This window comes from Nesoenas mayeri, assembly GCF_963082525.1.
Source record: "Nesoenas mayeri genome assembly, chromosome: 3".
NCBI classification, from domain to species: Eukaryota; Metazoa; Chordata; class Aves; order Columbiformes; family Columbidae; genus Nesoenas; species Nesoenas mayeri.
The window spans coordinates 88,755,177-88,782,700 of NC_137544.1; positions in this window are offsets into that span (position 1 = coordinate 88,755,177).

Consider the following 27,524-nt stretch of genomic DNA (forward strand, 5'->3'; position numbering starts at 1 on the left):
ACATCTATTAAAATGTGACAAATAAGCCATGTCTAAGCCATCTGAATGAAAGAACCGTCAGAAACATCTGTCTTCCGCTGTGCTGTCTAGTGCTTAATAAACAAGTCCTCATTTAGTTCTGGGATTGTCTCAACACTCTTTTACAGCCACTTGGGACAAGATCATTAAACCTGCTGTATCAGCTGAAGACCTGCCTCTCCAACTTCCTTCTAATTCTGGGAAAGGCTCTAGTTACACAATTATACATTATCTAACAAATAATTATTCCCAGCAGTGGTGAGTTATTTTGCAGCTCTCTATTAGAGTGTTCAGATGCCTTGTATGAAATGTAGAGAGATTAAATTTCTTTGCCCTTCTTTCTAGTTGATCTGCTTGTAGGGCATGCTGCAATGCTGGCATCTAAATCTGCTTGGAGAGCAATGTGGAAAGATTACAACTGGAATATACATTCTCACAATAATGTGTGGAAATCTGGCACCTGTTAACAGAGCAGTTTGGGAAGGACATTACTGAGACTCATAGGGAAAGCAAGGAGGGGACTTTGATACCAAATGTCATTAGTACAGAAGAAGGAGAAAAGCCGCTATGGTCCTTCACTGGCAGGACATGGTAAGGAGGCTGCGGGGGCAATAAGGTGGGCACTGTAAGAAGGGGTGGCACTGGAGCCTGTGGGAAGGGTTGTGAAGGCTGGCAGCCATTGGAGGCCTTCGTTGGAGACTTTGTAGGCAACAGGGCCACACGATGAACAACTACTACACCTATCACTTTTATTTTCCAGAAAAAAAGTTGGCTTTCGTATCTGGAGTGACTAAAGTGTCTTTTCTCCATTTAATCTTTATGCAAACTCAAATCTGTTTCTGAACAGAGATGCTGGGTTTTAGGATCCTGTTCAAATTTGAACATTTTCTTTCCTTTTGGTCTCCACTTGGTGAAAAATGCCTCTAAGTCCACCAGTCTTCCACGTCAGAAATCTACTTTTGTTACACTGATCGTGGTTCAGGCGTAAAGCCTGAATTCAGTCCTGTGTGGATGGCACGTTTTAATACCTTCAAACAGTGACAGAGAGAAAAAAAAAAAAGTAGAATAAAAATGCCTTGAATAATATAAAAGGTAAAATCTGGCACTGCTAAGGAGATAGATCAAATAACCTCTTGGTCTTTTCTATGTGTGACATTTGCAGTCTCACACAGGCTTTTCACAACAGCTGAGTACCCCGCATCAGGGCCAGGGTGCAGAGGTGAGGAAGAGCTTGCACTAGCAGCTTGAGAGTTTGCCAATGCATACAGAAGCAATATGCACCTTTCAGTTAGTCACTGCAGTGAATTATGTTTTCAGTTGTACCTTGCAGAGTGAATAGCAAATAACTTTAGACTATAACACTGTCCAATCTGTTCCCCCATATGCACTCCTTTTCCAAAGAATACACCGTACCATGCAGTAATGAAAGCGTTCAAATAACAATGGAAAGAATGACTCTGATATTCTCCTGAACTAACTTCAAAGCTGCGTATCCAGCTTTCTGCCTTTTTTGGTCAGTCTCTTTAAACCATTTATGCCTGTTTTTTAACAGACTGGATAGGAGAAGAGATTCCAGCACACCTGATCCAACTTTTAAAGTCAGCTGCACAGAAAAGGAGACATAATGCAGTCATAGAGGAAAATGTCAGTAGAACTTTCCCTGCTCCCAGCAAATTTATATTTCTTAAAACTATCCAAATGATATGTTAGTAAAGTAGGTAAAAATGAGAGTGGGAGGTTACACATGAACTGGAATGCAGGACACAAAAAGTCATATCTTTCTGTAACACTAAGTATTATCTCACATACGGGAGGCCACTTCCAGGCAACATATCAGAACTCACAAATCATCTTTTAGGCACCTGTGAAAAAACACTGAAACCAGCACAGGCCACCTGTGACATGCAGAGACCCCAGCTGAAAAACTCATATTCGCAAAGCTGAGCTCTGAAGTCCTCTATGCTAAAACATCCTCCAAACTGGAAAGATTTATTGTACTTCTGGTGGGAGTTTTAGGCACACAACTTATTCCCACTGAGCTCTGACAGTTTCTCATATTCTGTTTCTTCTCACAATATCTTCTCTATGGCCAGTCCTGCAGCCAGCTCGTCTTCTAGCTGGACAAGCTGCCTCTGCTATAGTATTAATATCAACACTTGCTGGGCCAACAGGGAAGACAGTGGAACCAGATACATACAGAAGACAAGAATGGTAATACTGGTATATTCTTGATTCCTTGTATTGAGTTTCTTACTGAAGGACTGTGCACAGCACAATAATGAGTGAATTTCAGCCTTGTGTGCAGGGCCAGGATATGGTTACTACAGTATCCGAGTTCTACCTGATCCTCAGGTTGGTTTAACACTTGTGGTACATTTCTGCATATGGGAAAAATTTTATTAAAGAGAACTAAAGATTATTTGGAAAGAGTGGAGATCCTTTTCTTTTCCTTCTTTTTCTCAGTCTGGAAAGAACCACCAAAGCCCTTGTACCTGCTGAACTATGAAGACCAAGAAGCAAAGTTGCAACTACTACAGCAGAGGAAAGCTTTTACACCGCAGCTCTGGCCTGTTGAAGTGACGACCTCCATACATTGTTCGTGCTTGTACAGTGCAGTTTCTATTCAAAAATGTTCCCATTTGAGTTTCTGCTACATGCTGCAATAGTTAACAGAACACTCTGTTGTACATGGTGCCTGGCATGGAGCATTGGTCTGCCTTTCCAACCTGCTGCAAAAGGGCTCAGCTGAGTACAGTGGCTGTGATGACATGGGTCAAGGCTCCCAAGTGCACTTGTCGAAGCAAATGTATTTCTCCAAAAATAGTGTCTCGGAAGAGGACAAGCGAAAACCAACAAGCATCTAATTGAAAAGCAGCCCATTAATTATTTCAGATTTTTTCTCTTCTATTGGTCCAGACAGGAACCTGATTTATCTATTGAAGGTAGTTTTGTTTATGCAGGGGATGGATACAAGCCTTTCATACCCCAGATCTTATATATAGATGTATAACTGTCTTCCCAGATGCATTTCATTCTTAATATAAAACAAGTCCAGCTCATCCCCGTGCAGACCTCTAAACTGTCAAAATTCTGGAACAGTGAGGCTCCTGAGTAATTGCGTCACGGGAGAGGGGAGGAGGTCTGAGGGAATCATTCCTTGAGAATGCATCCCCACATCTCAGCTCCTATACATGATCTGACACCGGACATGTCAGATCCTGCACAGAGGAGATGCGCAGGGCGTGCCACTGCCAGCAGACGCGTGCTGCTTGACAAGGTTGCTTTGCACATGGGTCCCTGTGAGGTCTCCTCCACCTACTCCAGCTCCGGGCTCCAGCGCTTCCTCCCTGCAGCCGCAGTGCTGGCGGCAGCTCTTACCTTGGTGGGTGCTACCAGGAGGGATGGGAGCAGCAGAGAAGTTGCAGCAGAGTGAATCTCACTCAAAATGCCTCAGGCTCAGCAGGGCTCCTCTTGGCATCTATCAACAGATCATGTCACGGCTGTCACAACTGCAGAAATAATGATGAAGGATGACTTCTTCCTTTAAAAATGGAGAAATTTCATATATTGAACCACATATTTCTAGGATGTTATTTGGCTTGCCAGATGGTTTTAACCTGTCAGCCTTCAGTTTCTTTTTACTAGGTCAGCCCAAGGCCTTCTCTAATCTCCTAAAAATGCTGTGTCTTGTATCTTATTGCTGAAAGATTAGTTTGGTCATGTTAGGCTAAAGAGGCTCCTTTCATGAGAGTCTGTTACTGTACAGGTTATTAAGTTCCTTGTAGCTTCCTCACAAAGCAAATATTGTTCCCTTTTCCCTAGAAAAACATTAAATTTGTCAAGGGATCAGTGTACGTTTAAGAATAAATAAATATATATAGAGAGATATATATATAGCAAGGAGGTCAGAGAATAGACAAGTTCTTTGGCTTCCTCTGTTTTAGAGCTAATATACTGAAAAGCACTTCTGTTCAAACACAGAAACTGTGGCTCTCTGTGCTCCCAAAAGGGTGTCAGCAATTGCAGAAGTGTGGAAGAGGAGAGGAAATCTCATGGCGCCAGCTGAAGGAAGGAGAGGCAGTGAGATGAACAGTGCCCCTTCAACCAGCAAGAAAAAGAGGAACCACCAGCTCTGTTTTTGAACCACCAGATCTCTTCTCTGTGCCAGCGGGATGCTCCTCCCAGCCCCAGCTTCAATTTAAACTTGTGTTTCAGAGAAGCAAATGCAGGTGTCCTGAGTGAGGACTAATTTGTATCACAGAAAATGAAAGGAACCTACGAAGAGTTAGGAAAAGAAGGACTTGAGAAAGGGCTAAGTTGCATTGCACTGCACTTTGCTTTGAACCAGCTGAAGTTCAGATACATTCAGAACTGGAGTTTTGGAGCAGATCCAGCTCTGTTATCCCCTCACTTGACCTCTGTTGCTGTGGATTGTTTATTATAGAATAGCATGTGCAAGATATTACTCAAGGTAAAAATGTATAAAAATGAGTTGTGAGTGCAGTGACCATAATAATTTTGTTGTTTCAAACACTTTAAATTATATGCTTAAGAAAGCTGGGGACTGGTACATATGAAGATATATTCTTTAAAACAGTGAACTTTAACCATGTAGGTCTGCACATTGTACAGATAACAACATCATAAACTGAAGCACTCTTCAGTTAAAACAGGCTGGACTCATCAGGAACTCTTCAGCTGTGAACAGGATATATTTGAACAAGTTGGAAATCATACCAAATGGTTGTAGGCTGAAAAAGCTTTTATCTTGCTCTGAGTTGCAAACAGAGCAGGATTTGGCCCAAAGTATACCATCAGAAGCTCTTAGAATTAATATAATAATAGAAATATGGTGGTTTTATACCTTTTATCTAATGGTCCCAAATTAATTTATAAGCATTACTTATCACTAATTAAAGCTTACTAATTACAGCTTTGAGTTATGGGAATGTGTTTTCACAGGTAGCTCTGATATGGTTGTGTGAATGTGTCATTGTTATTTTTGAGATTTTCATTTGCCACCTTGTTGAATGCTTACCAGGTTCACTCAGGGATGGATATGAATGTGTCCCTTCAGAGAAGCCCAAACTGTACTATCATACTCTAGGAATAGTCTGTGAACTCAGTTGTTCTGTAGGTATTAGAATAGGCTGTTCCTGTCAAACCATCCCTTTTATCTTTCAGAAGCACTGGATGTTTGCGCAGTGCTTTACATGCATGTAATTACATTGACACAATTGCAATATGCTCAAAAGGTAGTTTTATAATAAGCCTGTGGATTGTTGCTCAAGAGAGGTTACTCCAGTCACAAAAACCAGCCACAGAGAACATGTCTGGATCTTTTCATAGGGTAGAAAAATTAACGTCAGGAACTTTGTAACTAAGAAGATGTTGAGAGATGTGCAAGCATTAAAGGCTCTGACTAACAAACTAGGGAAATGATAGCAGACCACTGGCAATAAAGATGCTCTTACAGTTTCCCCACCCAGTGAAGGCTGGGTCCAAATGTTTGTTGTCAGTTGCTAGAGAGCCTGTAACTTGACATAATGAGGCGCTGATGTCAGGGCTTCAGGGCTAATACTGAGCTAAGATCTTGCCAACATTTATAGTTAACCTGTTGGTACTACAGATTGATAGCATGAAGCAAACTTAAGTCAATGTTTGCCTCTACTGTTAAAAGCAAGGAGAAGGGAAGAGGACGGTTGATGCCTCGAAGAGGGCTTGATGGCCAAAGACTAGTGTCCTTGTAAAACTGATAAATAACAGACAGTCCAAATTTTTGTAAGAGCTCCAAGGTTTCCTGTGGGATTCCTTTAGATAAGAATTTGAAGGGCGCTGGTCACTTCTGAAGGTACATTCCCCTCTCAAGGTCCAGCATATGAGCAGAAACAACACTTTTCCAAAAACAAAACCAAAAAACCAAAAAACCAAAACAACAAAAAAACAGCACACTAAACCCAAAACCAAAGAAACAAAAATACACACACACAAAACCTCACCAAACCCAACAATTTGTCCCTTATTTGCATAGAAATGTATGGTCTACACTGTCTTAGAAGCAGCATGCAGTCAGTGGATGTATAAAGCAAGAGGAACAATTGCACATGGTGGTGAGCAGAAACATAAAAAGCAATGGAACTGAAAAACAAACAAATCCTGCTATATGTAGCCTCCTGAGGTAGGATCATGCCCTAAATACACAGTGCTGTCTGAAAGAAGTGCATGTAGTATTTAGGTATCTAAATACATGCTATATATTTGTAAAATATTTTCCAGATCCAGCATAATACCTTGTAGAATATGTTCCTTTAATAAGGAAGAGATAACAATTCTGAACCTGCAGTCAGAGGCTTTTGTATTAGAGAAGGTTCCTGGAACCCTCTCGGCTCAGGTTCAAAGGCTGCTCAAATGTTTAGGCTCAAACTAATCAAGTTAAGTATGTTCTTGACAGATTCTTTTCTCCCTTTCATAGCTCTCCTTTGAGAGATATTAGTCATAAACTCAGCAGAATGCCTACGCTGCATCCACACAATTTGCAGTAGATGTTAAAATAATCCCCCACCTGAGAACATAATTCTGGCAACTGTTCAATCAGTTATGCAATTTTCATGTGTAAACGGATTTTGCATTCACATATGGACTCATATGTGCATTATGGATAGTTAAGAGGGGAATCTGAAAACTGTTCTATAGCATTAATTTTTCCCTAATGTGATTTTGTCACGTTAAATTATAACCCTGTATATTTTTATATAGATATATATATACAAAGATGCACAGAACGTATCTGGCTGTGTTCACTTCACTTCTGGAGCTGTATGGCTGCTTAGCTAATTGAGAATGGGACGGTGGAGCTCTGCTCCACATTCTGGGAAAGTGAGTGAGACAGCAAGACTGGCAATTTTTAAAAACGGTAGTGACCCATGAGAATAGCTGATTTCATCCTCTGAGTGTTTGGATTTCAGTTTGCTCATCATTGTAACTTTTACTCTATTTTTCTTGCATGCAAATCTTCAGGTTATGCAATGCACTATTCAGATTCTGTATTGCCAGCGCTCAGAAAGGAAGCGTGTCACCAGTCCCACTGGCCACTCGTTGGCACCAAGTTGTCAGCAAAGGGTTGCGTGAGTGCTGGTTTTCTGGCACTGAAACTTTTTAATATTGTTTTCTTTAGAGAACAGACAAACATGCAGCTCTGAGCTTCGCAGATGAATGTAGGAAAATAAGGTGGCTTAAGGTGTGAGCCTGACAGCTCTCTGTCAGTATTAACTGGTTTCTATAGTATAATAAAAACCGGAAGTATTTTTGCATAATCAGTCCAAGATAAAATTGGGTAGTTTCAATGACTGATACTTCACCTAGCCTTAGAGATTTCAACTCTCATCAGTTTCTCATGGAACAGAAATATCTTCCAGTTATTCATATGTAAAAAATATAACGCCTCTCATTTAGGCTTTTCAAATTTCTCTTAGGAACCATTGGCCTACTGCTAGGAGCCATGAATGTGGCTTTACCTGTATACCTATAGGCATAGGTTTATCATATAGGTTTATAGGTTTATATATTTGACTATTCCCTGTCAAATAAAAGAACATTAATCAACATAAGATGTTAGGAATTGATCAAACCACTTGACTAATTCTCCATGAGCATCTCCCTTATACTGATCTGGTTTTGGCTTAAATGAAATGTACTTACCTCAAATTCTATTACCACGTGGCCTTTAAAATTTAATCTCAAAGATTCCCAGCAAATTTTGGGGAAAAAAAAAAAAAACAACCTTTCAATACTCTTCTTCAGTCATAACACAAAAAGGATCTCAGTACTTTTTCTTTAGAAAAACAAACAAAAGAATACCTCTGAATTCATGGATTCGCTTGTCTTCTTGGCTTATTTTTGAGGAAAAAAAATAATAGAAATTTAAGAATTATAAAACTTCAGAAGAAGTACTATACCAGTGAGCAGACACTGATATAGGACATTCACCAGCTAGAAAAATGAATGCTGATTAATTGAGGTGGTGGGGAGTTTTTTCTGCCTACTTTAAACTCAGTTTCTGGTTTGCAAATTCCCAATTCTGATGCCCTATAAAGAATTAGGAGGCAAAAAAAGGCTTTGTTGATGACTTTATGTTTCCTTCCTTCCCATTCTGTCACATTATTTAGTCAGACACTGATGCCAGTAATTCAAATAAACAAAAATAAAAAGCTCACTCATCCCCAGAGAGTCCTGTAGGTAAACCAGAAAAAAATAGCATCGACAATTCCTCTAAGTTTCATAACCTCATGAGAACTAGAAAAACTATTATTTTCCCTTTGTAAATCACTTTAAGGTCAGGGTATGTTACTTTACTTGAAAATTTCAATCCTAAAAAAGAAAGTGTCAAAAAGAATATTAATCCTGTCCACTGATTATTGCAGAAGATGTGCTGTTACGGGTACTCTCTGTCCTTTGCTGTTTTTTGGCTGTTGGTAGCTGCCCTTGTTTTTACCTACTGCTGGAATATAGCTTTATTGTATGATGTTGCTGTGTTATAGTGCTGCTTCCTCCTGGTGTGCTCCTGTTTCATTTCTTCAGTTACTGTCTCTTGTTTATGCCATTTGCAAGATGTGAATGGAAACAAAAACCACAGCATGAAAGACATTGACAATATAGATAAAGCTATAAATCTATATCTTCATTTAGTCCCCTACTTCAGTCTTTACTATCTTCATATTTGTTTTATTTTGTTATAGTGATACACTGCATTTGTGTTTACCCCCAAAAGCCTAATACTTTGGGACTTCTTTAGTTAACTAAGAAGTAGGAACATTTTTTCAGGCACAGCAAGTATTTTTCCATCCAGTTCTGTCTTCACAACTTCATGATGTCTTTGACAGATGAGGTTATTAGTTTCTCTGTCATTTCCAGTGTGGACTGTTTAGTACTAGTAAAAGACTTTGGTCCAAGACATGACCTACCAGAACTGCATAGCTGAATCCTATAGGAAGAATGCAGCTGAAAAAAAAAAGCAGATGTGATGTTCTGCTTTTCTAAACTACTCTGATATATGCACTTCACTGTCAATATATCTTCATCTGCACCTTAGAAGGTAGTTGGAGCAGTACAATTTCTGGGTGGAAACATGGCCCAAATGACTTTTTCATGAATACTTTTAAATCCAGTTGGCTGTCCTGGTCAATGTGGAGTTCTAATTCAGTTTCATTTTGGATATATTTAGTTTAAGTGTTTGCTTGAAAAGACGTATTTAAAATCTTGAGTTAATCTAAGATTAAGTGCTTTACCACACAGGAATTTAGGTAAGTGCGTAAGAGTTCTGCTGAATCAGAACCCTGTGAATAAATGAATACCTACATGCCTTTATACATTCTCCTTTTAGATTACGTATTTTCAAGCTCCAGAACTACTAATGGATTCAGCACAATGCTTATTATACTTGTTTTTTACCAGGAAAGACATTAAATGATACAATGCATATAAAATAGTAACTATTTAAAACCATGTATTAAGACAATATTAAAACATATTAATGATATATTATGCTATTGTTATAGTATTCTGCACTATATAATAGATGGACAGAGTTCAGAAAAGGATTATGCTTATTCCGGGAAGGCAATAGTCTAAAGACAGATGACAAAGTTAACAAGAATTATGGGGGTGGGGAAATACTATATATGGATTAACCATAAAATCTCTGGGCAGTGACGTGATGCTGAAGCAAATAGTGTCATTAACATAGGTAAGATAAATTTATCTACTCAGACCTCAAAGTCAGAGAAAGATGAGAATCTTTGTGAAGGTTACATTTAATTTTTTATTGTCCTTCTTCCTTGCAAATGAATTTTTAGGCAATCTCCAAGCACTAGCATGGTCAAATGAATCAAATATGTTGGGACAGACTGTGTAAATAAAACAAAAGAAGATTGTGAAGATTTAACTGTTGACAGTAGTGAGAGATTTCATATAAAAGGGTTTTATTAGAAAATATATACTTATAAATCCCAAAATGTTTAACCAAAATATTTTCAGTGGTCTTCTGAAGAAAAGCAGGCTGGATCCACTGGCAACATCCAGCTTGCTCGAAGTCCAGCCAATAGGTCTGGAAAGTAACCAAGAACTTGAGCTTCCAGGTCCGTAGCTCCATGTCAGTCAGTGTCCCAGTGCCGACTGGGTGGCTTAGATTTAGACTGTGAGGCTCCAAGGTCCCCTGCCTTACCATACGGGGTGTTTCAAAACCAGGGGTCTAGAAGTTTCCATGCTTCCTGCCTTTCAGGTCAAGCACTGCAAGCTCTGGCAGCCAGTTCTGTTCAGGGACTGTTTCTGAGTGCCGCTGCAGGGAATGTGGGAGTCCCTGTAAAATCAGGTCTCTCTGTTGGGAAGAACTTCAGGACTCCCAGAAGTTGTGGCTGATCATATTGTACCACATCGGTGTTCTAATTCTAAATGAGTGTGATAACAAATAGTTATACCCATTTAACTTAGGGTGCAGTGCGACATGATAGCAATGACGATCGAGGGGCTGGTGTCACTGAAAGAGTTCACAATTCTCTGCACAGTTCCTTGTGTGAACTTCCACTCACACAGCTATAAAGGTGTTAGGCAAGTAAGTCTTATATTTGTATAGATATTGATGTTAAACTGATGTAATCTCAGTGGACATAGCATTCTCTATGTTGATTTAGCTTCAGTTAATTGCCTACTGACTTAAGCTAAATCCTTAAAGCCACTCATAACTTCCTATGGTTCAGGGTGCACTCTGTCTAATCATTACAGTTTTCTTTCCTGTAAAGGGGTTATGTCCACAAACACACTTCATTGATTTAGAAGCCTAAGTCTCCTTTTAGAAATTACTCGAATCTCTAGGAGCCTCAGTCTTTTTGCAAGACACTAAAGCTTATGCTTATCTTAAAAATGATATTGGTGGTCTTAAAATGGCAAAAGTCTGCACCTGTGTTGTGCAGCACAAAGCCCTAGATTAGAAAACAAGTCCAAAGTAAATATTTAATTGAGGATAAACAATTAACAGTTCAGAGAGATCAAAGAGAGACCTCACATTTCTAACTAGGACTGTTTAAAATTTCCTGGCTGCACGTTCGGAGCAGTGACCACTTCGAGGTCACCTTCACAGTCAGAATCGACAGGAACTTTAACATTTAAGCAATCTCAGATCTCCAGGCGTAAGGACCATGGAGAGCCCTGAACACCAAGCTAGCTATACATTTTCCATGGCTGGAGATTTCTAATGTCTCATTTAATTACGATCTCCAACCATGAAAGCCAGTGGTGATCACAAGTTCTTAAACTGCCCGTTATCTGGTATTTGCATCTCTTGTTGAGGGTAAAGAGCAGGGTGTGGAAGAGGGAAAAATGGTATGCAAAGTGAAACTGAAGTCAGAGAGAGATCTGCAAACATCCAGGCTTAAAAGACAGCTGCTAAGCTATCCTGTAATATGGAGACTTATGAAAAGTTAGGAATGGGGAGTTATCTTCTGGCAACATCAATACACGGAGAAAGCAAAACGTTAGCATGGCTTAAGACAGCTTAATGAACTTAATTTTATTTCCCTGCTTTGTACATTAATTTGGTGAATTTAATAGCCAAGAAGATTTCATACTTTAATCTTCTACCTCCTTTGGACATGGTGGTAACAGTTCAAAATCTGAGACACAAAGGTATGTCATTGTCATATGTTCTTGTCTAAACTTAAAGACCTCACTTTGTAATGTGAATGACAACAATTTTAGCCTTAATCCTACCTTTCTGAGAGGCAAGTATTTTCCACAAGGAAGGAAGATAATTTCAACAGAAAAATATCTAAATATCTACATAGGAGACTCATAGAATATATTCTTTCTGTGTCTTGCTAGTGGAACATGGCGAAACATGTCAGGGCTTGCTGATGGACCTGGTAGCCTGACCACAGTAGCTCTTTGTATTTGCAGTGTGAACTTTTGGGACGCTGTTTGAGGTTCTGGGACAGCTGGCCATTTCTATTTCAGCCCATGTTCCTCTCCAGTGCACTGTCTTGAAAATATTAACAGCAACAAACTTTCTCTGTCAATAGAGAGGGCTATCATACAATAAAATTACCAAGACGAAGGTACAGAACGTAGCTGAAACCAAAAATGAATGTGTATGAAACAGTGTGAAAAGTACAGAAATGACATTTTTTTTTCACAGTTCAAAATGGAAAAGTCAGGCCTCTGGAATCACGATTAAAAAGTCTGTGTGTTTCTGAGCATGCTGTACAGCCTTTACCCTCAATCTCATTCACCCAGCATGTGTCAGCATGACTGAGATGACTTGGTAGACAGCTCCCAGGTATGTCCCTAAGATCACAAAGTCCCACTGTACTGGGGCTCTACCCCACAGCCAGCATCTCTCCCCTGTCCCACTGCAACTGTTCTTGTGGCTGCAGGTATTCTTTACCTTTCATCTTAGGATAGCTGATGTACATCAGCTACCCCAAGGTTAAAAGAAAAAAAAAAAAAAAGGAAAAAGCAGCATTTAGCACTGAAGACAAGCCCTAAGGAGATACTGACAAGCAATCTGTCTTGGGGTGGTAATTTCCAGATGGATCCAGTGCAGAAACCACATTCCTGAAACTAGTAGATGAATGCATGGCAGCTAATACAGCTTAAATTTGTGACTCAAGCAAATCTGTGTTTACCCAGGTAGGATTAATGCTGATACCAGCCAAACTTGAAGTCACTTAGTGCCAGCAGTAACCGTTCTGGGGCTGTCCACCTAAAATGACTACTTGCTTTAGTGGCTGCTATGAATACACCATTGATTTCTTCATTTATTTTAAAAATGACAAAACAAACACTCCCAATACAATCTGGGCTTTCATTTGCAGGAGACCTGAGCTGGTTCAGGCAGGTTACAGTAATTTGTCTGTAGACATTCTTCTGATGGACAAAATGCCTTTTATAAATAGATTTGTTGCGTCTCCTGCTCTAGTGGCCTCTCACCAGTAGTATGATCTGATTCTGGCTTTAAGAGTTTGCTCTGCAAATACAGTGCTTCCAAATGCAGTGCAGCTTTGAACACTAAGAAAAATTAATTAGACATACCACTTATTAGAATAGGGAAGTTTAGAAGCTTAAATCTTCCCACAGCTGAGTGGAAGAGTTTGGAGACGTGTCTTTCTGTGGCTGATGAATTCAAAGCCTATGAAGCTTTTACAACCCGTTAACCACAGAAAATGGATGTAGATGGTCAACAGGTCTGCAAGCGGCCTTGGCAGTTTAAAAAAAAAACAAAACCAAATCAAGAACCTAAACCGAACAACCAACCAAACCCCAAACAGACAAACAAACTTTAAAAAGTTATTCTCTTTAAACCAGACCATATAGATCAGATTGCAGACATAGAAATATTATTTCTAGTACAATGAAGAAGGAAGGAATATGATGCTGGGAAGGAGAGGAAGGAGAAGTTAAGACTAAGGCTGACCTAACTTAAATCAGCTCAAGGTACCTGGAAGCCTACTCAGAGTTTCAGCAAATACCTTTCAAGGTCTCACATGCATTTGCTTTGAGACCAATGCAAAATGAGCTGAAATTTATGTGCTTCTTGAGCTGATCTATCTGAAATTTTAGTAGTTCTGTCAGAGAAACCAAACCTCATTAATTTCCCAGGGCCCCAGCACCCTTCAGATTGCATCTATCACTAATGCACACTTTACTTAAAACCACTTTACATATTCAACTACAAATGGTTTTCAGGATCAAAGCTTGCAGCAGTAAGGTGACACATGGTGACAAAAACGAGCTGGGAAATTCCATCGCTCTCCCTGACCCCTCTGGTTACTAGTGGTAAACAAAAGTGGAGAGGCACCCTGCGGTGCCAGGTACCAAACAGGATGCCCAGGGACTGCCACAGGACCATGGAAAGCCCCTTTGCAAAGGCTGATGCAAATCTAGAATGGAGAACAGAAAACCATGATGAAGGGTTAAAACCTCTCACAGGAAGAGAGATTGGAAAGGCTGATGTTTTCACACATTGGAGGCAAGTAAGAGCTACATGAGAAAAATATGTAATACACCAAGTGGTCTGGAAAAGGGAGACTAGGAACTAAGCTATAAGAAGAGGAAACTGACTTTGATCTTATAGCCCTGTACTTAAACCACTCTGGAGTAAATGCATTTCCGTCTGCCTGCTGCAGGTTTCTTCTGCCTGCCTTGTAAATCTCTAGTCTGACCACAGTTTCAGGTGGGCTTGGACTAGCTGGATGTTCAATCTGATTTCTCATAGCCATTCCTGTATTCCTGTAATTGAACAAGGCTCATTCAAAGTTCAAATCTGATTGCTGTGGTGATATTTAAGTGCATATTTAAATGCCTCACTAAACCAGAGTTTATGTCAGTACCTGTTTTGGGGTCTACAGAAGTTGCACCACTCAGGGGAACAGACTTCTGTCCACTCTGGATGGCAAAAGATGCAAGCACATGACTGTTAGCTCTGCTGGGTTGATTAGCACATGTTAACCAGTTGGGTGGATGTTTATTTAAAACCATCTGCTCAGTTAATCTTTGTAACTATATCTGAAACAACTCCTGAGGTCAGTCTTATGAACAAAGGGATTGGACAGATGGTCGGCACTCCAATGCAGGTGGAGCACTGCAGGTTTGAGGAAGCAGGTATAATTCCAATGTAAGCTTGAATTGCCCACTTTTCATGCAGTTGTTGGATTGTTAGAGCTGTTGCATCAGTTCCCAGGCGGTGCTTCTGGTAACACAACCACATTAATTCATGCTGCTGGTGAGGTCTAGCACCTGAGACCAAACATTAGGGCGTATGCATTTGTACAGCAGTTTCACTGCTCAGCTTCCAACCACCACCCTGCAACTAGCAGCTGCCACCGATTCAGCTGAAAAAGCACAACTATTTCAGTGTGGAGAGCTTTAGACCCCTTCTAGGGGACATCTAAACATGTGTGCTTAGTTTGCATTGCTATGACTGTTACTATGGCTGTGATTAGTTACTGTAGCTCAGCTGAAATGGGGCGAAACTAAGCTCTGTGGGCTGCTACCTCCTTAAATTTACTGAAGATAAGGGGACATCTGACTCTGCACACTTATTACTTCTGCAGACTTCGCCTGGGTAGAGTCAAGCCAACAATCTACCTACCTATCTATGTTTCACTTTCTGTATTTACAAAAGAAAGTGATAGCACTTATCTGGCTCCTCAGTGGTATATGCAACATAATGAGAAAATACACACATTTGATAAAAACATCTATAGAAACAAAGATTGTTTTGCAGGTCTTTTGAGGGTACCACATGTTGAGCATGGAAATCCAAGCAGAAAAGGACAAGCTACGTTTGGATATTTTGCTTGTCCTTGAAGCCTTACAGAACTGTGAGAGCCAAAGGGAAGGTAAATAGTTTAAAATATTTATTTATCAAGGAGGTTATCTGTTTGCTGAAAAACAGTGTGATTTTTCAGTAAGATTTGTTCTGAACAATTTCATCAGACACGTCTACTAGATGGCTGTCCAAATAATTGATTTTGTGGCTTGGCAGCCAAATAAAAATTTGGGGGAAAATTCAGCTGAGATTGAAGAGAATTTGAATCTTCTTGCCAAACCAAAATTAGAAATTGATTTAATTCGACATATCATGTTCTAGATAACGCGAAATATGTCATTTAAAGAATTATCACAGAAGCAGAAATATAAATATGTAGAGAGAACTGCTGCTGGGGGAAACGGTGGCCCCTTTATTCAGTATCTCAAGGGCTGTAGCACTTCTGCAGGACACCAGCTATCCAGGTGCAGCTTTTTCCTCTTTCTCCGTTGCTCACCTCCCAGAAAAGTGGTATGATCACCACATGTGGTTAAAGAGCAGCTCTCAAGTTATCTAGTGATGCACTTTCACTTCAGACAAACATTTGCAGGAGCAAAGACTGGAACTCCAGCCTTACAGGGAGTTTATCACACACATCAGGTGAAGGCTCATTCCAGGACACTTTTCTGTGGTCTTTCTCTTGTAATATTTAAATGTTCTATGTGAAGTGGACCTCTGCTGCTAATCCAGGTTTACTCACATCCCAGGCAAACACTCTACTTCCAGTCTGTCAGATAAATCCGGTGTCTGTCTCATCCCCCTTTATCTTTGTGGTAAAAGAGAAGGAGCACCAGGTTGTAGCCAATTTGTAAATAACACTGGGATAAAGAATCCAAATACACTTTGCAGAAAATTAATCTAGCTCTGGTAATTTCTTTGCAAACTCTTGAGAAAGGAATGTGTTATATATATATTGTCTGACACTGGAAATCTTGCAGGATCTGTGGAGGTGGACTATGGTCAAAAAGTTTTAATTTTAGCTGCATTGAATGTTTACCGTATATAAGTCTGCATGAATATATGAGAGTTATATTAATTAGATATGAAATACATTCCTGGGCTAGGCTGGACAAGACAAATTAAATGTAAACTTTGTATTAAAGTGACTGCCATTAAACATTTTTACACTTCAGATGCACAGAGTCATACCTTCTGAAAAAAGTATTCATACAAATTCACTGGGAATATGGTGATCCTACCCTCTGAAATATGTTATCTCAGTTCTCCTTATCAAAATGGTAACCGACTAGCTATGTTTAAATTCAAGAAACTGTGTAGAGAAGACTAATAGAGGAAATTTTTAAGGGGTCACTTGACAAAGATCCAAGAAGGCATGCTGTCTCATGTGTTCCTGCTGACGCACAAAAAACTGCCTGGAAGATGCCAAGACAGTGTCAAGAATGCTGGCATAAGTAGATGAATGACCAGTGCCTTTGGGGCACTGATGTTTCATTGCATAGACAAAAATAGACAAGACGATCACATGCATTCACATGTAGTGGGAATGAGGAAAAATTCTAATGCTTTCTCCATGTCAAGAATCTAAGCTGAGAGACTTCTTGAAATATGTTGAGAGATCACAGGACAAGGAGGAAAAAGGAGGGCACACAGTGGCTTTCATCTTTTTCACTCTTTCAAAAATGAATCAGTTAGTGAAAACAGGTCATATTTTAGACCACACCAGAAATGACTGCAGTCTACTGCCATCATCCTTAGACAAAGTTGAAACACAAACTTGGGTTGAAAGTGATATCAAGACCTTTCTGCTTGGATGCAACAGCTTTATAACTGAGGCACAACTTAGTACTACATATTCTTGGTGACTAGTGGTGGCAGGAAGGAAAAAACCCAATAAAATTCCAGTCTGCTAACATTGTACTTAGGACAAAACACCAGCAGCCAAGTTTCCAGCGAATGGGAGCAACCCAATCCACTGGGCAGCCAAAATACCTGCTCAGCTACAAACAGGGAAGCCAAGGAAGCTGGCTGGTTCCCTAAGAAGCTAGCCAGATTGTAAGCCCATCAGGCAGTCACACCTTTAGCCAGGCAGCCAACTTGCCTGACTTCTGCCAAAAGCCTTCAAAGTGCCATTGTGTCTCCAGGGGGAAAAAAAAAAAAAGTTACCAGTGAAAAAGTTATTTTCCAAAAAAAGTGTTTTGGTGGAAAAATTGTTACCGGGTCAAGAGGCAATTTTGTCTGTGCTGCTTAAATAGTCTCCATTGCCTGAGGCCTGGACTAATTACAGAGTATTGCTGATGCCAAAAGGGAGGTACATACTAGAAATATGGTAAATGATGTTGAAGGACTAACTGGTGAGGCAGACTGTAGGAGGACTCAAAAGGCTAGCACAGGCAATGCACAGAAGCCTACCCTGCTAATGGCACTCCGCTGAATAAGGAATTACTCATATTCCCATTACTAGCTGTTTTTACCCATGGGACCAGAGCACTTGAGAAGTTTTGCCTCTAAATTTGCACTCTTGCAAATACAAGGTAAGAAAATAATTTGCTAATATTTACAAATTTAATACACGGTATGTTTAATATGGAATAGGAGTACACAAAGAATCACATAAGTCTGAGGTATAGCTGACTCCAGCCACAGTCCAAAAGTTGGACATTTTATTTTTGTAAAACAACTTCGTTATTATTACTTACACTTGGCTTACGCACTTGCGTGTCCTAGGTTGACTCTCACTCGGGGTCAATATTCAATAGAAATCTTCTCATTTGCTTCACTCAGTCTCTTCCTAAATGTTCCTTTTATGATACTTCCATAATGTGTCGTACAGAATTAATGGCTGTCACTAGAACTTTATGGGACTTGACAGTCAGAAATAAAAAGGGTCATTGAGCTGTGATGAACCACTTAGAAGTCCTTGAGTACCTTGGTGTACTTTTCACTGACAGAAGCCAGCAGGAATATATAGCAGAGATGAGACACATTCTTTGCAGCACAAATCACACAGCCATGACAAGCTAGATGGTAAAGTGCTCTGTGTCACTGAGAAACAGTAACTTTACCTTTAATGAAAATTTTCACTAGTGCTAAATATTAGTCCTGCCCTGATCAGAATTCACACTTCCTGCCACATATCCAAAGACCAGACATTTTTCAGCTCTCAGAAGGACTGGAGCCTTTGATTTAGCCAAGGCAGACGTTGTCAGTATCCCCCATTTTTGTATTTATGTATCAGAAATGCTTTGCATTCCTCTAGCACCTGTTATCAGTGGATTGATCTCCTTTACAGACAGTAATGAATTAATGCTTGCAATGCCATTGTAAATTTGGATTTGTTTTCCTTGTTCTGCAGATGGGAAAGAATGAAGCACAAAGATGATGCAACTCATTTGAAGAAGGCTTGGCAGAACCAGGCACAGAATCCAGATTTCCTGATACCTGAGCCAGAGTCTTCACCTTGCGATCATTGTCCTTGTCCCTGCATGCTGTGCAACAGGCGTTCCAGCTGGACACAAATAGAAAGAAAAACTTCACCTGTTTTTTAAAATGGGTGCCTAAACTCGTGGGTTCCTAGCTAGACATCAAGTGTGCTAAATGTCCTGGGCATCTTCAGGCATGAGATTTCGCTAGTTCCAAAAAAGCAGAATTTAGTGACTAAATAAGGATTAAGAACCCTAGTTGTATCCATGCATTAAAAAAAAAAGTATATATATATATATATAAAATCCCTTTTTCTAATAAGCACTTCTAGGTAGCTATGCTGATTATGAAAATATGACCCAAAAAAAAGAAAATAAAAAGAAACTGCTTTTGCTTCACTAGTGTCCATCTGTCTATCTGAGATGTTATTAAAACCAAGGCTGATTTTATCTGTAAGCGTTTGGAAAAGTTTCCATGAAATATGTGCACAGACTAGACCTGACAGTATGTGGTGTTGAACACAGAAGCCCAAGTTTTTTCAGAGGCTGACTATCACAAGATCATCCTGTACCATGTGGTCACCTTTTTTGCCCTGCCCAATAACACTATCTCATTTCCCACTTACACCAACTCATATTCATATACCACATCTATGCCAGCCAGACAATTACTAATATTTGAGAAGAGAGAGTGAACCATAATTGGCATCATGTAACACTCAAATTCTATATAGATGAACGATTTTGCTTGGGACTGTGACTGGGGTATATTCCTTGATGCAAGGAACATGTGTAAAGAACTATTCTAGTGGAAATAAACAAAAGCAGGTATAATCGGAAATACATTCTCATACCTGCCCCTCCAGTAATTGTGTGTTTCTGAGCACTTTCTTGTCTTTCATAACACGTTTGAGGGTGTTTCTGTTGCAGTCTGCCTGTTCCTGTTCCTCTTTGCACATAGGGAGACATTGTCTGTGTGAATCCACTGATTTCGAGGATATAGCTTCAGATGCAACTTGTGGTGTGAGCTACTTTGGGGCTGAAAGCTGTTGCTTTTCAGCTCCTGTTGTTTCCTAAAATCTTGGTCTGAGAAGAGTTCTCAAAACTTCTACTAGTTTCATCTAGAGCCATTAGAGCCATAACTGCCCACAGTTAAAAACAAACAAACAAACAACAAAAACAAACAAACAAACAAAACACACAAGGATTTAAAACTTTCTAGCTTAGTCCCAAGATAACTGGTAATAATAAACCAATTTACAACGCAGAGCTTTCTTTTGCTCTTGTAGACCTCATTTGAGAGGTTAGCATGGGTTCCCCCATGACAGCACTAAAGATAAAGTCTGAATACCACTATTTAACCAGTGTTTTAGAAACTCTGTTTGCTTCACCTTTGTTGTTTGTTTGATTTTCCTATCCTGCCACTGATTATTCTATAGAAACTGCTTTTTACATTAACATTTCCTTTACTTTCCTGTTTGAATGGGCTTTTCAACAGTAATATTACATTGTATTTCTACTAAAAATACAGTATCTCCAAGAGTCAGTTTTTCTGATGTCATCTCTAAGAAAAATTGGTGTCAGTCAATGCACCAATAGATTACTGTCCCTAACATATCTCCACTGTGAGATTCAGGTGTTGGGGTTGGGGGGTGCATCGCTGTGCTGTACAGGCACACAGGCAGACAGCCCTGTCTGACAGCTGTTCAGGCACCTAGACCAAATTCACAAATTCTGGGCTTCCAGGACCAAAAAAGGAAGTTATATGCAGATCAATGTTTGACTCTGATGCACAAATACCTGCTTTGTATCAGCACTTGTGTTGCACTGGGTAGGCACAAAATTGTATATGGCCATTGATTCCTTGTATTTTTTTTTTGCAAATCACTGATCCTCACATGTGCTCTGACCCTGGCTGTTCCTGCCTTGTTCTTTATGGTTTAATTACTAAGAATGGTATTGCACCATATATTTGTACAGCAAGCAACTACCACAGTCACTCTATTTTTCACGAGCTGTTTCCAAGTTGGATTTCTGCTTTAGCCCATCCCGGACCCCTCAGTTCATCTGCATAAAGGATCTGAGATTTTCAAGCCATAACCATTGCTCAGGCCACAAACATTGCTCAGGCCACACACATCCCCTGCTACCCTCAGTTTTGTACTTGGTCCTTTTTCACAAATACTCTCACCACTCACATCTCTGTTCCTCTCCTCTCCCACTCACTAAAGCAGAAAATTAACCTTTTCAACAACCAGCCCCAAAACCACTCCTGGGGACAAGGCAGAGTAAAAACCTCACAGCACGCCTCTCCAGAAGGAGGCAATAACCTGCAATCGCGATACAGTTTATCCATGGAGCCAGACTCAGGAGAGCCATTGCACTGCATAAAGAACCTCTGTTATACCAGGGATTTAGACCAGGTGGCTCAAAGCCCTTCCTTCAAGCAACAATGTTTTTCCACTCTTTTGATTTTCCTAACCTGCCACTGATCCCCGTTTTCCTCCTATTCACACTGTCACCAGCTCTCAAGCAAACCTAAAATGAGACAAAACTTGGACTAAAACCAAGTCCAGTTCAGTGGCTTTGGTTTACACAAAGCCAGGGACGTCTCAGCTACTCTTTGCCACGGGCAGCTTTCTGAAAGGCAAGCCTCCCACAGAAATGTCTCTGTACGGAGTGCACCTGTGTATGGAGCAGACCTCAGGCAGCAAAATAGCCCATCTTTGGGACAGTGAGGTCAGGGAGGCAGGTCAGCATTATCTTGTTTAACCTAGAGCAGGAGCAGAGTCATTTCTTTTTGGCTCGCAGAGCACCCCACGTGCTAACAATGCAGTTCCTGGGCAGAAGAAAGCAACAGGAAAAAACAGGCACATATTTTTCCTTTAATGATTGACTTTATGGAGTATTCTAGTTCAGAATTTGGATTTCCATCTTTCCTCATCTCTGTTCTTTCTTACAGTTCTTACTGTTTAGCTTTGAGGAGAATATTTCCTAAATAGTTATTATTTAGCTCCTTCTTATTAATCAGTACTTTCAGGTGCTTTTGATTTTAAATCTTGAAGTATCTCTCCTAATAGCATGTTTAAGGTTCACAGTCATAACATAGAAATATTTCCAAACACTGATGAAGACAATATATATGACTGATTTTAATACTGTCATAGTGCAGCAGTTTTCTTTCCATGCTAGTGGTCTGAAATGCAGTTGCCATTAAAAGCTTAGAAAAGTAAATGTGCATTTTGGAAGATGAACTCCAGGACAGGACATTCGGTGCAGCTGGGCAACGAGGGTGCATAATCAGTTAATGTAATTCCAGCCTTGCCATTCCGGAAGTCCAAAGGGGCAAGTAGAAATTTATCATCCGGTTAGTTAACTGTCTTGGCTAATCATAATCCTGGGTTATGTATATAGCAAAGGTATTTTCTTACCTCATACAGAGAGTTTGAGGGTTGATGTTTGAGTTCTTTTTGTGGAAGATCACTGACACATTAATTCAATGTGCTGGCCAAAGATTCCTAGCTGTTGAAAATTGAATGGAAGGCGACAGTGATAAATATAGTTTCTGTCTTGCAAAGCAAGGTTGTGGGGCTTCTCAGGGACTTAAGCAGTATAGATAGTACTGATCAGGAATATGCGATTTCTAACATGCAATTAGGAGCTAGAGCTGTAATCAGTCTTTATACAGATCTGGAGCTGTGCAGAATACCTCCAGATTTTCCACTCCCTGCTTTTGCATTTCTCAGTGAAATGGACTTCATAAAGATTTGGGTTCATCTAGCCAAAGTATATGGTAATATTGAGCAAAGACTTTTGCAGATAGATATATGTAATTATGCTTGTCTCATCAGAATAACTATGTCTGGGCTTTTGGTTCTGCAAGACATATTTTAATTTCATTTATCCAAGGACATGTGTAAACTAAATCGTAGAAGACAATGCAGAGATTCATAATTTAGTATCTCCAGACGGCTGTGTTTGGAGGATAAACACTCAAGACACTCACTTGGGTCCAGAAGCAATATGGGTCCATGGCACACAGGTTGATAAGCCCTGCCACTCCACAAGGCTTATTATGACCTCTTGGGACAGTCTGGATTTTAATAGCCCTGTCTGAGTGCATCAGAGATTCCTCGGGAACAATGATAGGCTTGTAAATAACATCCCTGGGAGCTGGGCCCTGACCTGGGATGAAGCAAGATGCTACAAATCAGCCGTCTGACACTGCGGAAAGCTGAGCAGTCAGGCACTGGAACAGGCTGCCCAGAGAGGTTGTAGAATCTCTTCCTCTGGAGACATTCAAAACCTGCCTGGATGTGTTCCTGTGCAACCTGCTCTAGGTGAGCCTACTTTGTCAGGGGAGACAGGTCTAGATGATCTCCAGAGGTCCCTTCCAACCCCAACCATTCTGTGATTGTGATCTGCTGCCTCCACCCTGGCGAAGAGCCAGGCTGGGGGACCACGGTGCCTGGGCTGAGGTACTGGAGGTGGGCAGGTGGAGGATCTGGAGCCTGGCTGTGGAAGTGGAGGAACCATAGGCATATCAGACACTTGGTGACACGGTGGAAGAGGTTGCTGAGGACTCAGACTGTGGCCTGAGGAAAACACTGTGTAGGGAGGGATAATTCCCTGTGTGTCTGTGTGTGTGTCCAGACTTCCAGCAGCTGCAAATACCTGTCTTGGCTGAATGCCCTCCAGCAACAGTCCCAAGCAATAACAGCTCCAGTTCGTTTCACAGCTCTGCCCCATGCCACGGACACCATACCAGGATAACTGTGCTAAAACAAGCGGTCTTAACTGCAGACACCTGAGGCAAAATGGAATCCCAGTTGTTCAATTCACAGCCTATGTTTTTCAGTTGTCTGCAGCCCTTCTACACTCAGATGGGTATGTCCCGGGCACATGCTGTTTACCTACAAGGAATCTGAAGCATTTAGTAGCATGCCAGCATCAGGGCGATTGCTGCCATGCTGGAGCTGCCCCCTGGCCCCTATGTGATATCCTGCCTGAACTGACGCCAGTGTTCTGGTCTTCCCATCCTCTCAATCTATCTGAATTCATGATATTCATTTGAGAGTGAGCTGATGCCACATCATGTTGTGTCTATTTGAAAAGTTCTGTGTGCATCGTGTGCACTATGAGGAAACTGATATGGACGCTGCCATCACAGCTTTGACGGATGAGTGCCAACAAAACTCACTGCGGTAGTTCAAGACTACGACTCCAGTTACTCCCGTTGCTCTTTATTGCTTTGTTCAGTAGGAAGAAAGCTGTGATGGGGATTTATTTTATCCTGTCCCCCCACCATGAAGAAGGACATAATCCCCATTCAGACAGTTACTTTGATGTATAATTTTTTCTCTCGAGTTTGGGTGCTTTGAATAATTCAGCACTGTAAATTGAAGAGACATTTTTCTTCTACAAAATAAAGTGCACGGGTAGTATATAGTCTAGTTTAGGGAGGACTCCCTTTTTTTCTATATGGAAGTTCCCTAATAGAAATACATTTGTGCCATGAAGTACATGAACATCCAATACAGTAAGGCTCACAGGACTAACTGCATAAACTGTAGATTTGATGTGTACAAAACTGGTAGAAATTTTTTTTGGGTTTTCTTCTTGTCAGACAGTCCAGGCCGAGTTGTACCACTGTAGTAAATGGGCTACTGGGCATCTGGGCACAATGTCTGGGCAGAAAGACAGGACACACCTGGGAAGACATGGAAGTATGAAACTCCTAAAGCAGAGATATCTAAGTGAGATGCACATACTGTGTTGTTAGGAAGCCTCCGGAGCATAATTGAGGGTGCCAATATTACTTCCTTGCATTCGTTGCATAATTGCCTACCTCTGTACTCCTTCTGGGTGCCTACATGAGGAAACTGTACCAAGTTTTTCATTAGCTAATTATATTAAGATAATGAGAAAAATATATCCCATGTAGACAAGCATTTAGCCAAATCTCTAGCCACACTTAAATTAGTCACTAACATTCTGAAAAACTAGTACCTACATAATCTTTTATATTGTTTACAATCTCTTCAAGTAACATGAGAGTAGCTTTCCCTTGCAGAGAAACCAAGTGTTTCATGTTGCAGTGTAGATAAATTGCTTTGCACATTCTTTTACTATCATTGATATGACTTTTTTTCCTTTTCCAAGTCCTGAAAACTGCTTTTATTTCCTGATTTAGATTTTAAGCTCTTTGGGACAGAAATCATGTTTGTGTGTGTTTTTAGAGCAGAAGTGGGTCTTGCTGTAAGACTGCGGTTTGTAAACATTACCACAATATAAATAGTACATTAATCATTAATTTTATTGTTGATACATTGTTATGTCTTAATTAGTGGCACTGTCTATGACTCTTTGGTTCCTCATAGAGATGAGGTCAAGACATTGCCATAATCATAACACCTGTCTGAAGTCATAGTTGCCCCAGATCTTTGGAACAGATCCAGAAGAAGAGACTGACATTGTATTGTGGACTTCAATTGCTTAAGATAGCATCCATATCACATATATGGATATACTTAGTGAAACTTCAGAAGATTAAAAATTATTAACTAAGGTATGTGCATTAAGTCACGTGCATCTATACACAATTTGATGCATGTGAGAATCTCAGACTGCTTTGCAAACATTATTTGGCTTCCTATAATGTACAAAAATATTATAATCTCAAACTCCAGGATAAACTAGCATGTTTAGTCTGCACATTCACAAAATGTCAGAAAGTAGGTAAATGTTTGCTTGATCTGTATAGGAAATAGGAAATTAAGTTCATAATATTCCCTTTTCTTGTGATAGCCAATACCTAAATATTGAGTTCACTGTTATTTGATCTGAATTGATTTGATAGCCAAGGTCATACTGGAAATCTGCGGCAAAGCAAAAAAAAAAAAAAAAGAAGAAAAAAGAAACGAGATCTCCTAACTCTCACTAAACAACAGTTTCTGAATTACAGCAACTGATGGTGTGAACCATAACAGGATTTAGGCACATAAAGAGCTTTTTAAGACCATTTCCCAGCTACTTGAAGCAAATAATCAAATCTCATATAAACTGCCAGGGAACACATGGCTTGGACTGAGAAGCCAAGTTTCACTCTTCTATCTGTATGATTGATCAGCAATATAAAATACCCAACCAATGGTGGCCTGGGACACACAGCTCCTCCCCTCCCTCCCGAGTCCCCACACACTGTGGTGGCCTATTGTGAGCCCCTGTTCTTCCTTGCCGCATGAGTTTTGTAGTCCTGGCCCCTTACCATCAACAAGAGACTAGGAGGTATCCACCAGGAACAGCCCTGGCGACTGGCTGTCGTGCAGGAAGGCAGCCCTGGGTTCAGTGCCCCTGAGGCTGAGCAGGGCCAGAAAGTGACAACACAAGAAGGAGCCACTGGAACAGACTGTTCTGCCACCTCATTTGCCTGTGTTCAAGTGCATGACTAAGGTGTCAAAGCTGAAGAGCTGGTTTTGGGTTCTGCCTCACAAAAGCATGTAACTCCATAGCTGAGTTACACTACTAAATGGAGGCGAAACAACTTTAGCCATATCCTTTTCTTCAGCATTTCCTGCTGCCTGGCTGAGTGCTCTGAATACTGGGATGCCTATTGTCAATCTCAGCTTTAAACATCTGCCCCTGTTTGCTTCTTGTGTGTGACACCTCACTCAGCACAAGGGTTCCCTTCCTGGAGTTGGGTACACACACTTTAGGTGCTGAGTATCACAGGTCTCTAAACCTTTTGAGAGAGAGTCTTCTAAGATTCTTCAGTAACAAGGCACTATATTTCAGATGCCCACAATCCTACTTTGATATTGGCCATCTAGAAGGGAATCAATACACAGCGAAAATGCAGCACGTGATCATCAGGAGAAGCTGGAAGTCACTGTGGAAGAAATGGCTGGACTAGTGATCAGGGACTTAGAAAATCTTGATTCATGTTATTACTTCTTGCACAATAAAGCTATGTGCAAATGGTGTCTCAATGCTTCAGTTCCTCCTCTGCAAAAAGAAGAAGAGTACTTGTGTGTCCTGCACAACTGCTGTGAGAATAAACTGAAATGTGGAGACAGGATGGGAACAATGGCCAAAGGCAGAAGTGACAGTCTGAGTGATTATAAATCAAGTTACAAGAACTACTCACATGCATAGGAAGAAATTACTGTGAACAAGCCCCATCATGGATAAGGCTTTTTAATTTGTCCATGCATTGTCATATCACAGGAGTTTACCTGCTTCTGGGGACACACTTAGCAAAATTATGAGTAAACTTTTTGAGCTTTATGGGGAATAAGAATCCCCGCTCTTCAGCTAAGCCTGCCTGAGCCTTTCCTTTCTGACTGTCATGATCATCTGCTACTACTTAAACCACAGTAATCCTACATGTCTTCATATGTTAACTACAGTTCTGACTCACATCACTCTCAGGCTGCCTCCACGTCAGATGTCTCTAGAGCAGAGAGGTCCAGGCTTTGTCTGGTACGGCCGTTTCACAGGCAATGAAATAATAAAAATATTGATCAACAGAACATTAGGATCTGTATGAGCACTTATATTCTTTTCCACCCTTATCAGCACATGTTTCCAAGTCTCTTGCAATGAAGGAGTAAGGGCAATTTCATTGTTTGCTGATAATTAGAAATAACGCTCATCATTCTGTAAATGTGTCAGTGTTTCTCAGAAGAGATCAAATTTGCCCAGGTGTCTGGAAGGAATATACCTAAAGGTTTGATGTCAGACAACCAGTGAAAGCCACAAAGTAAATG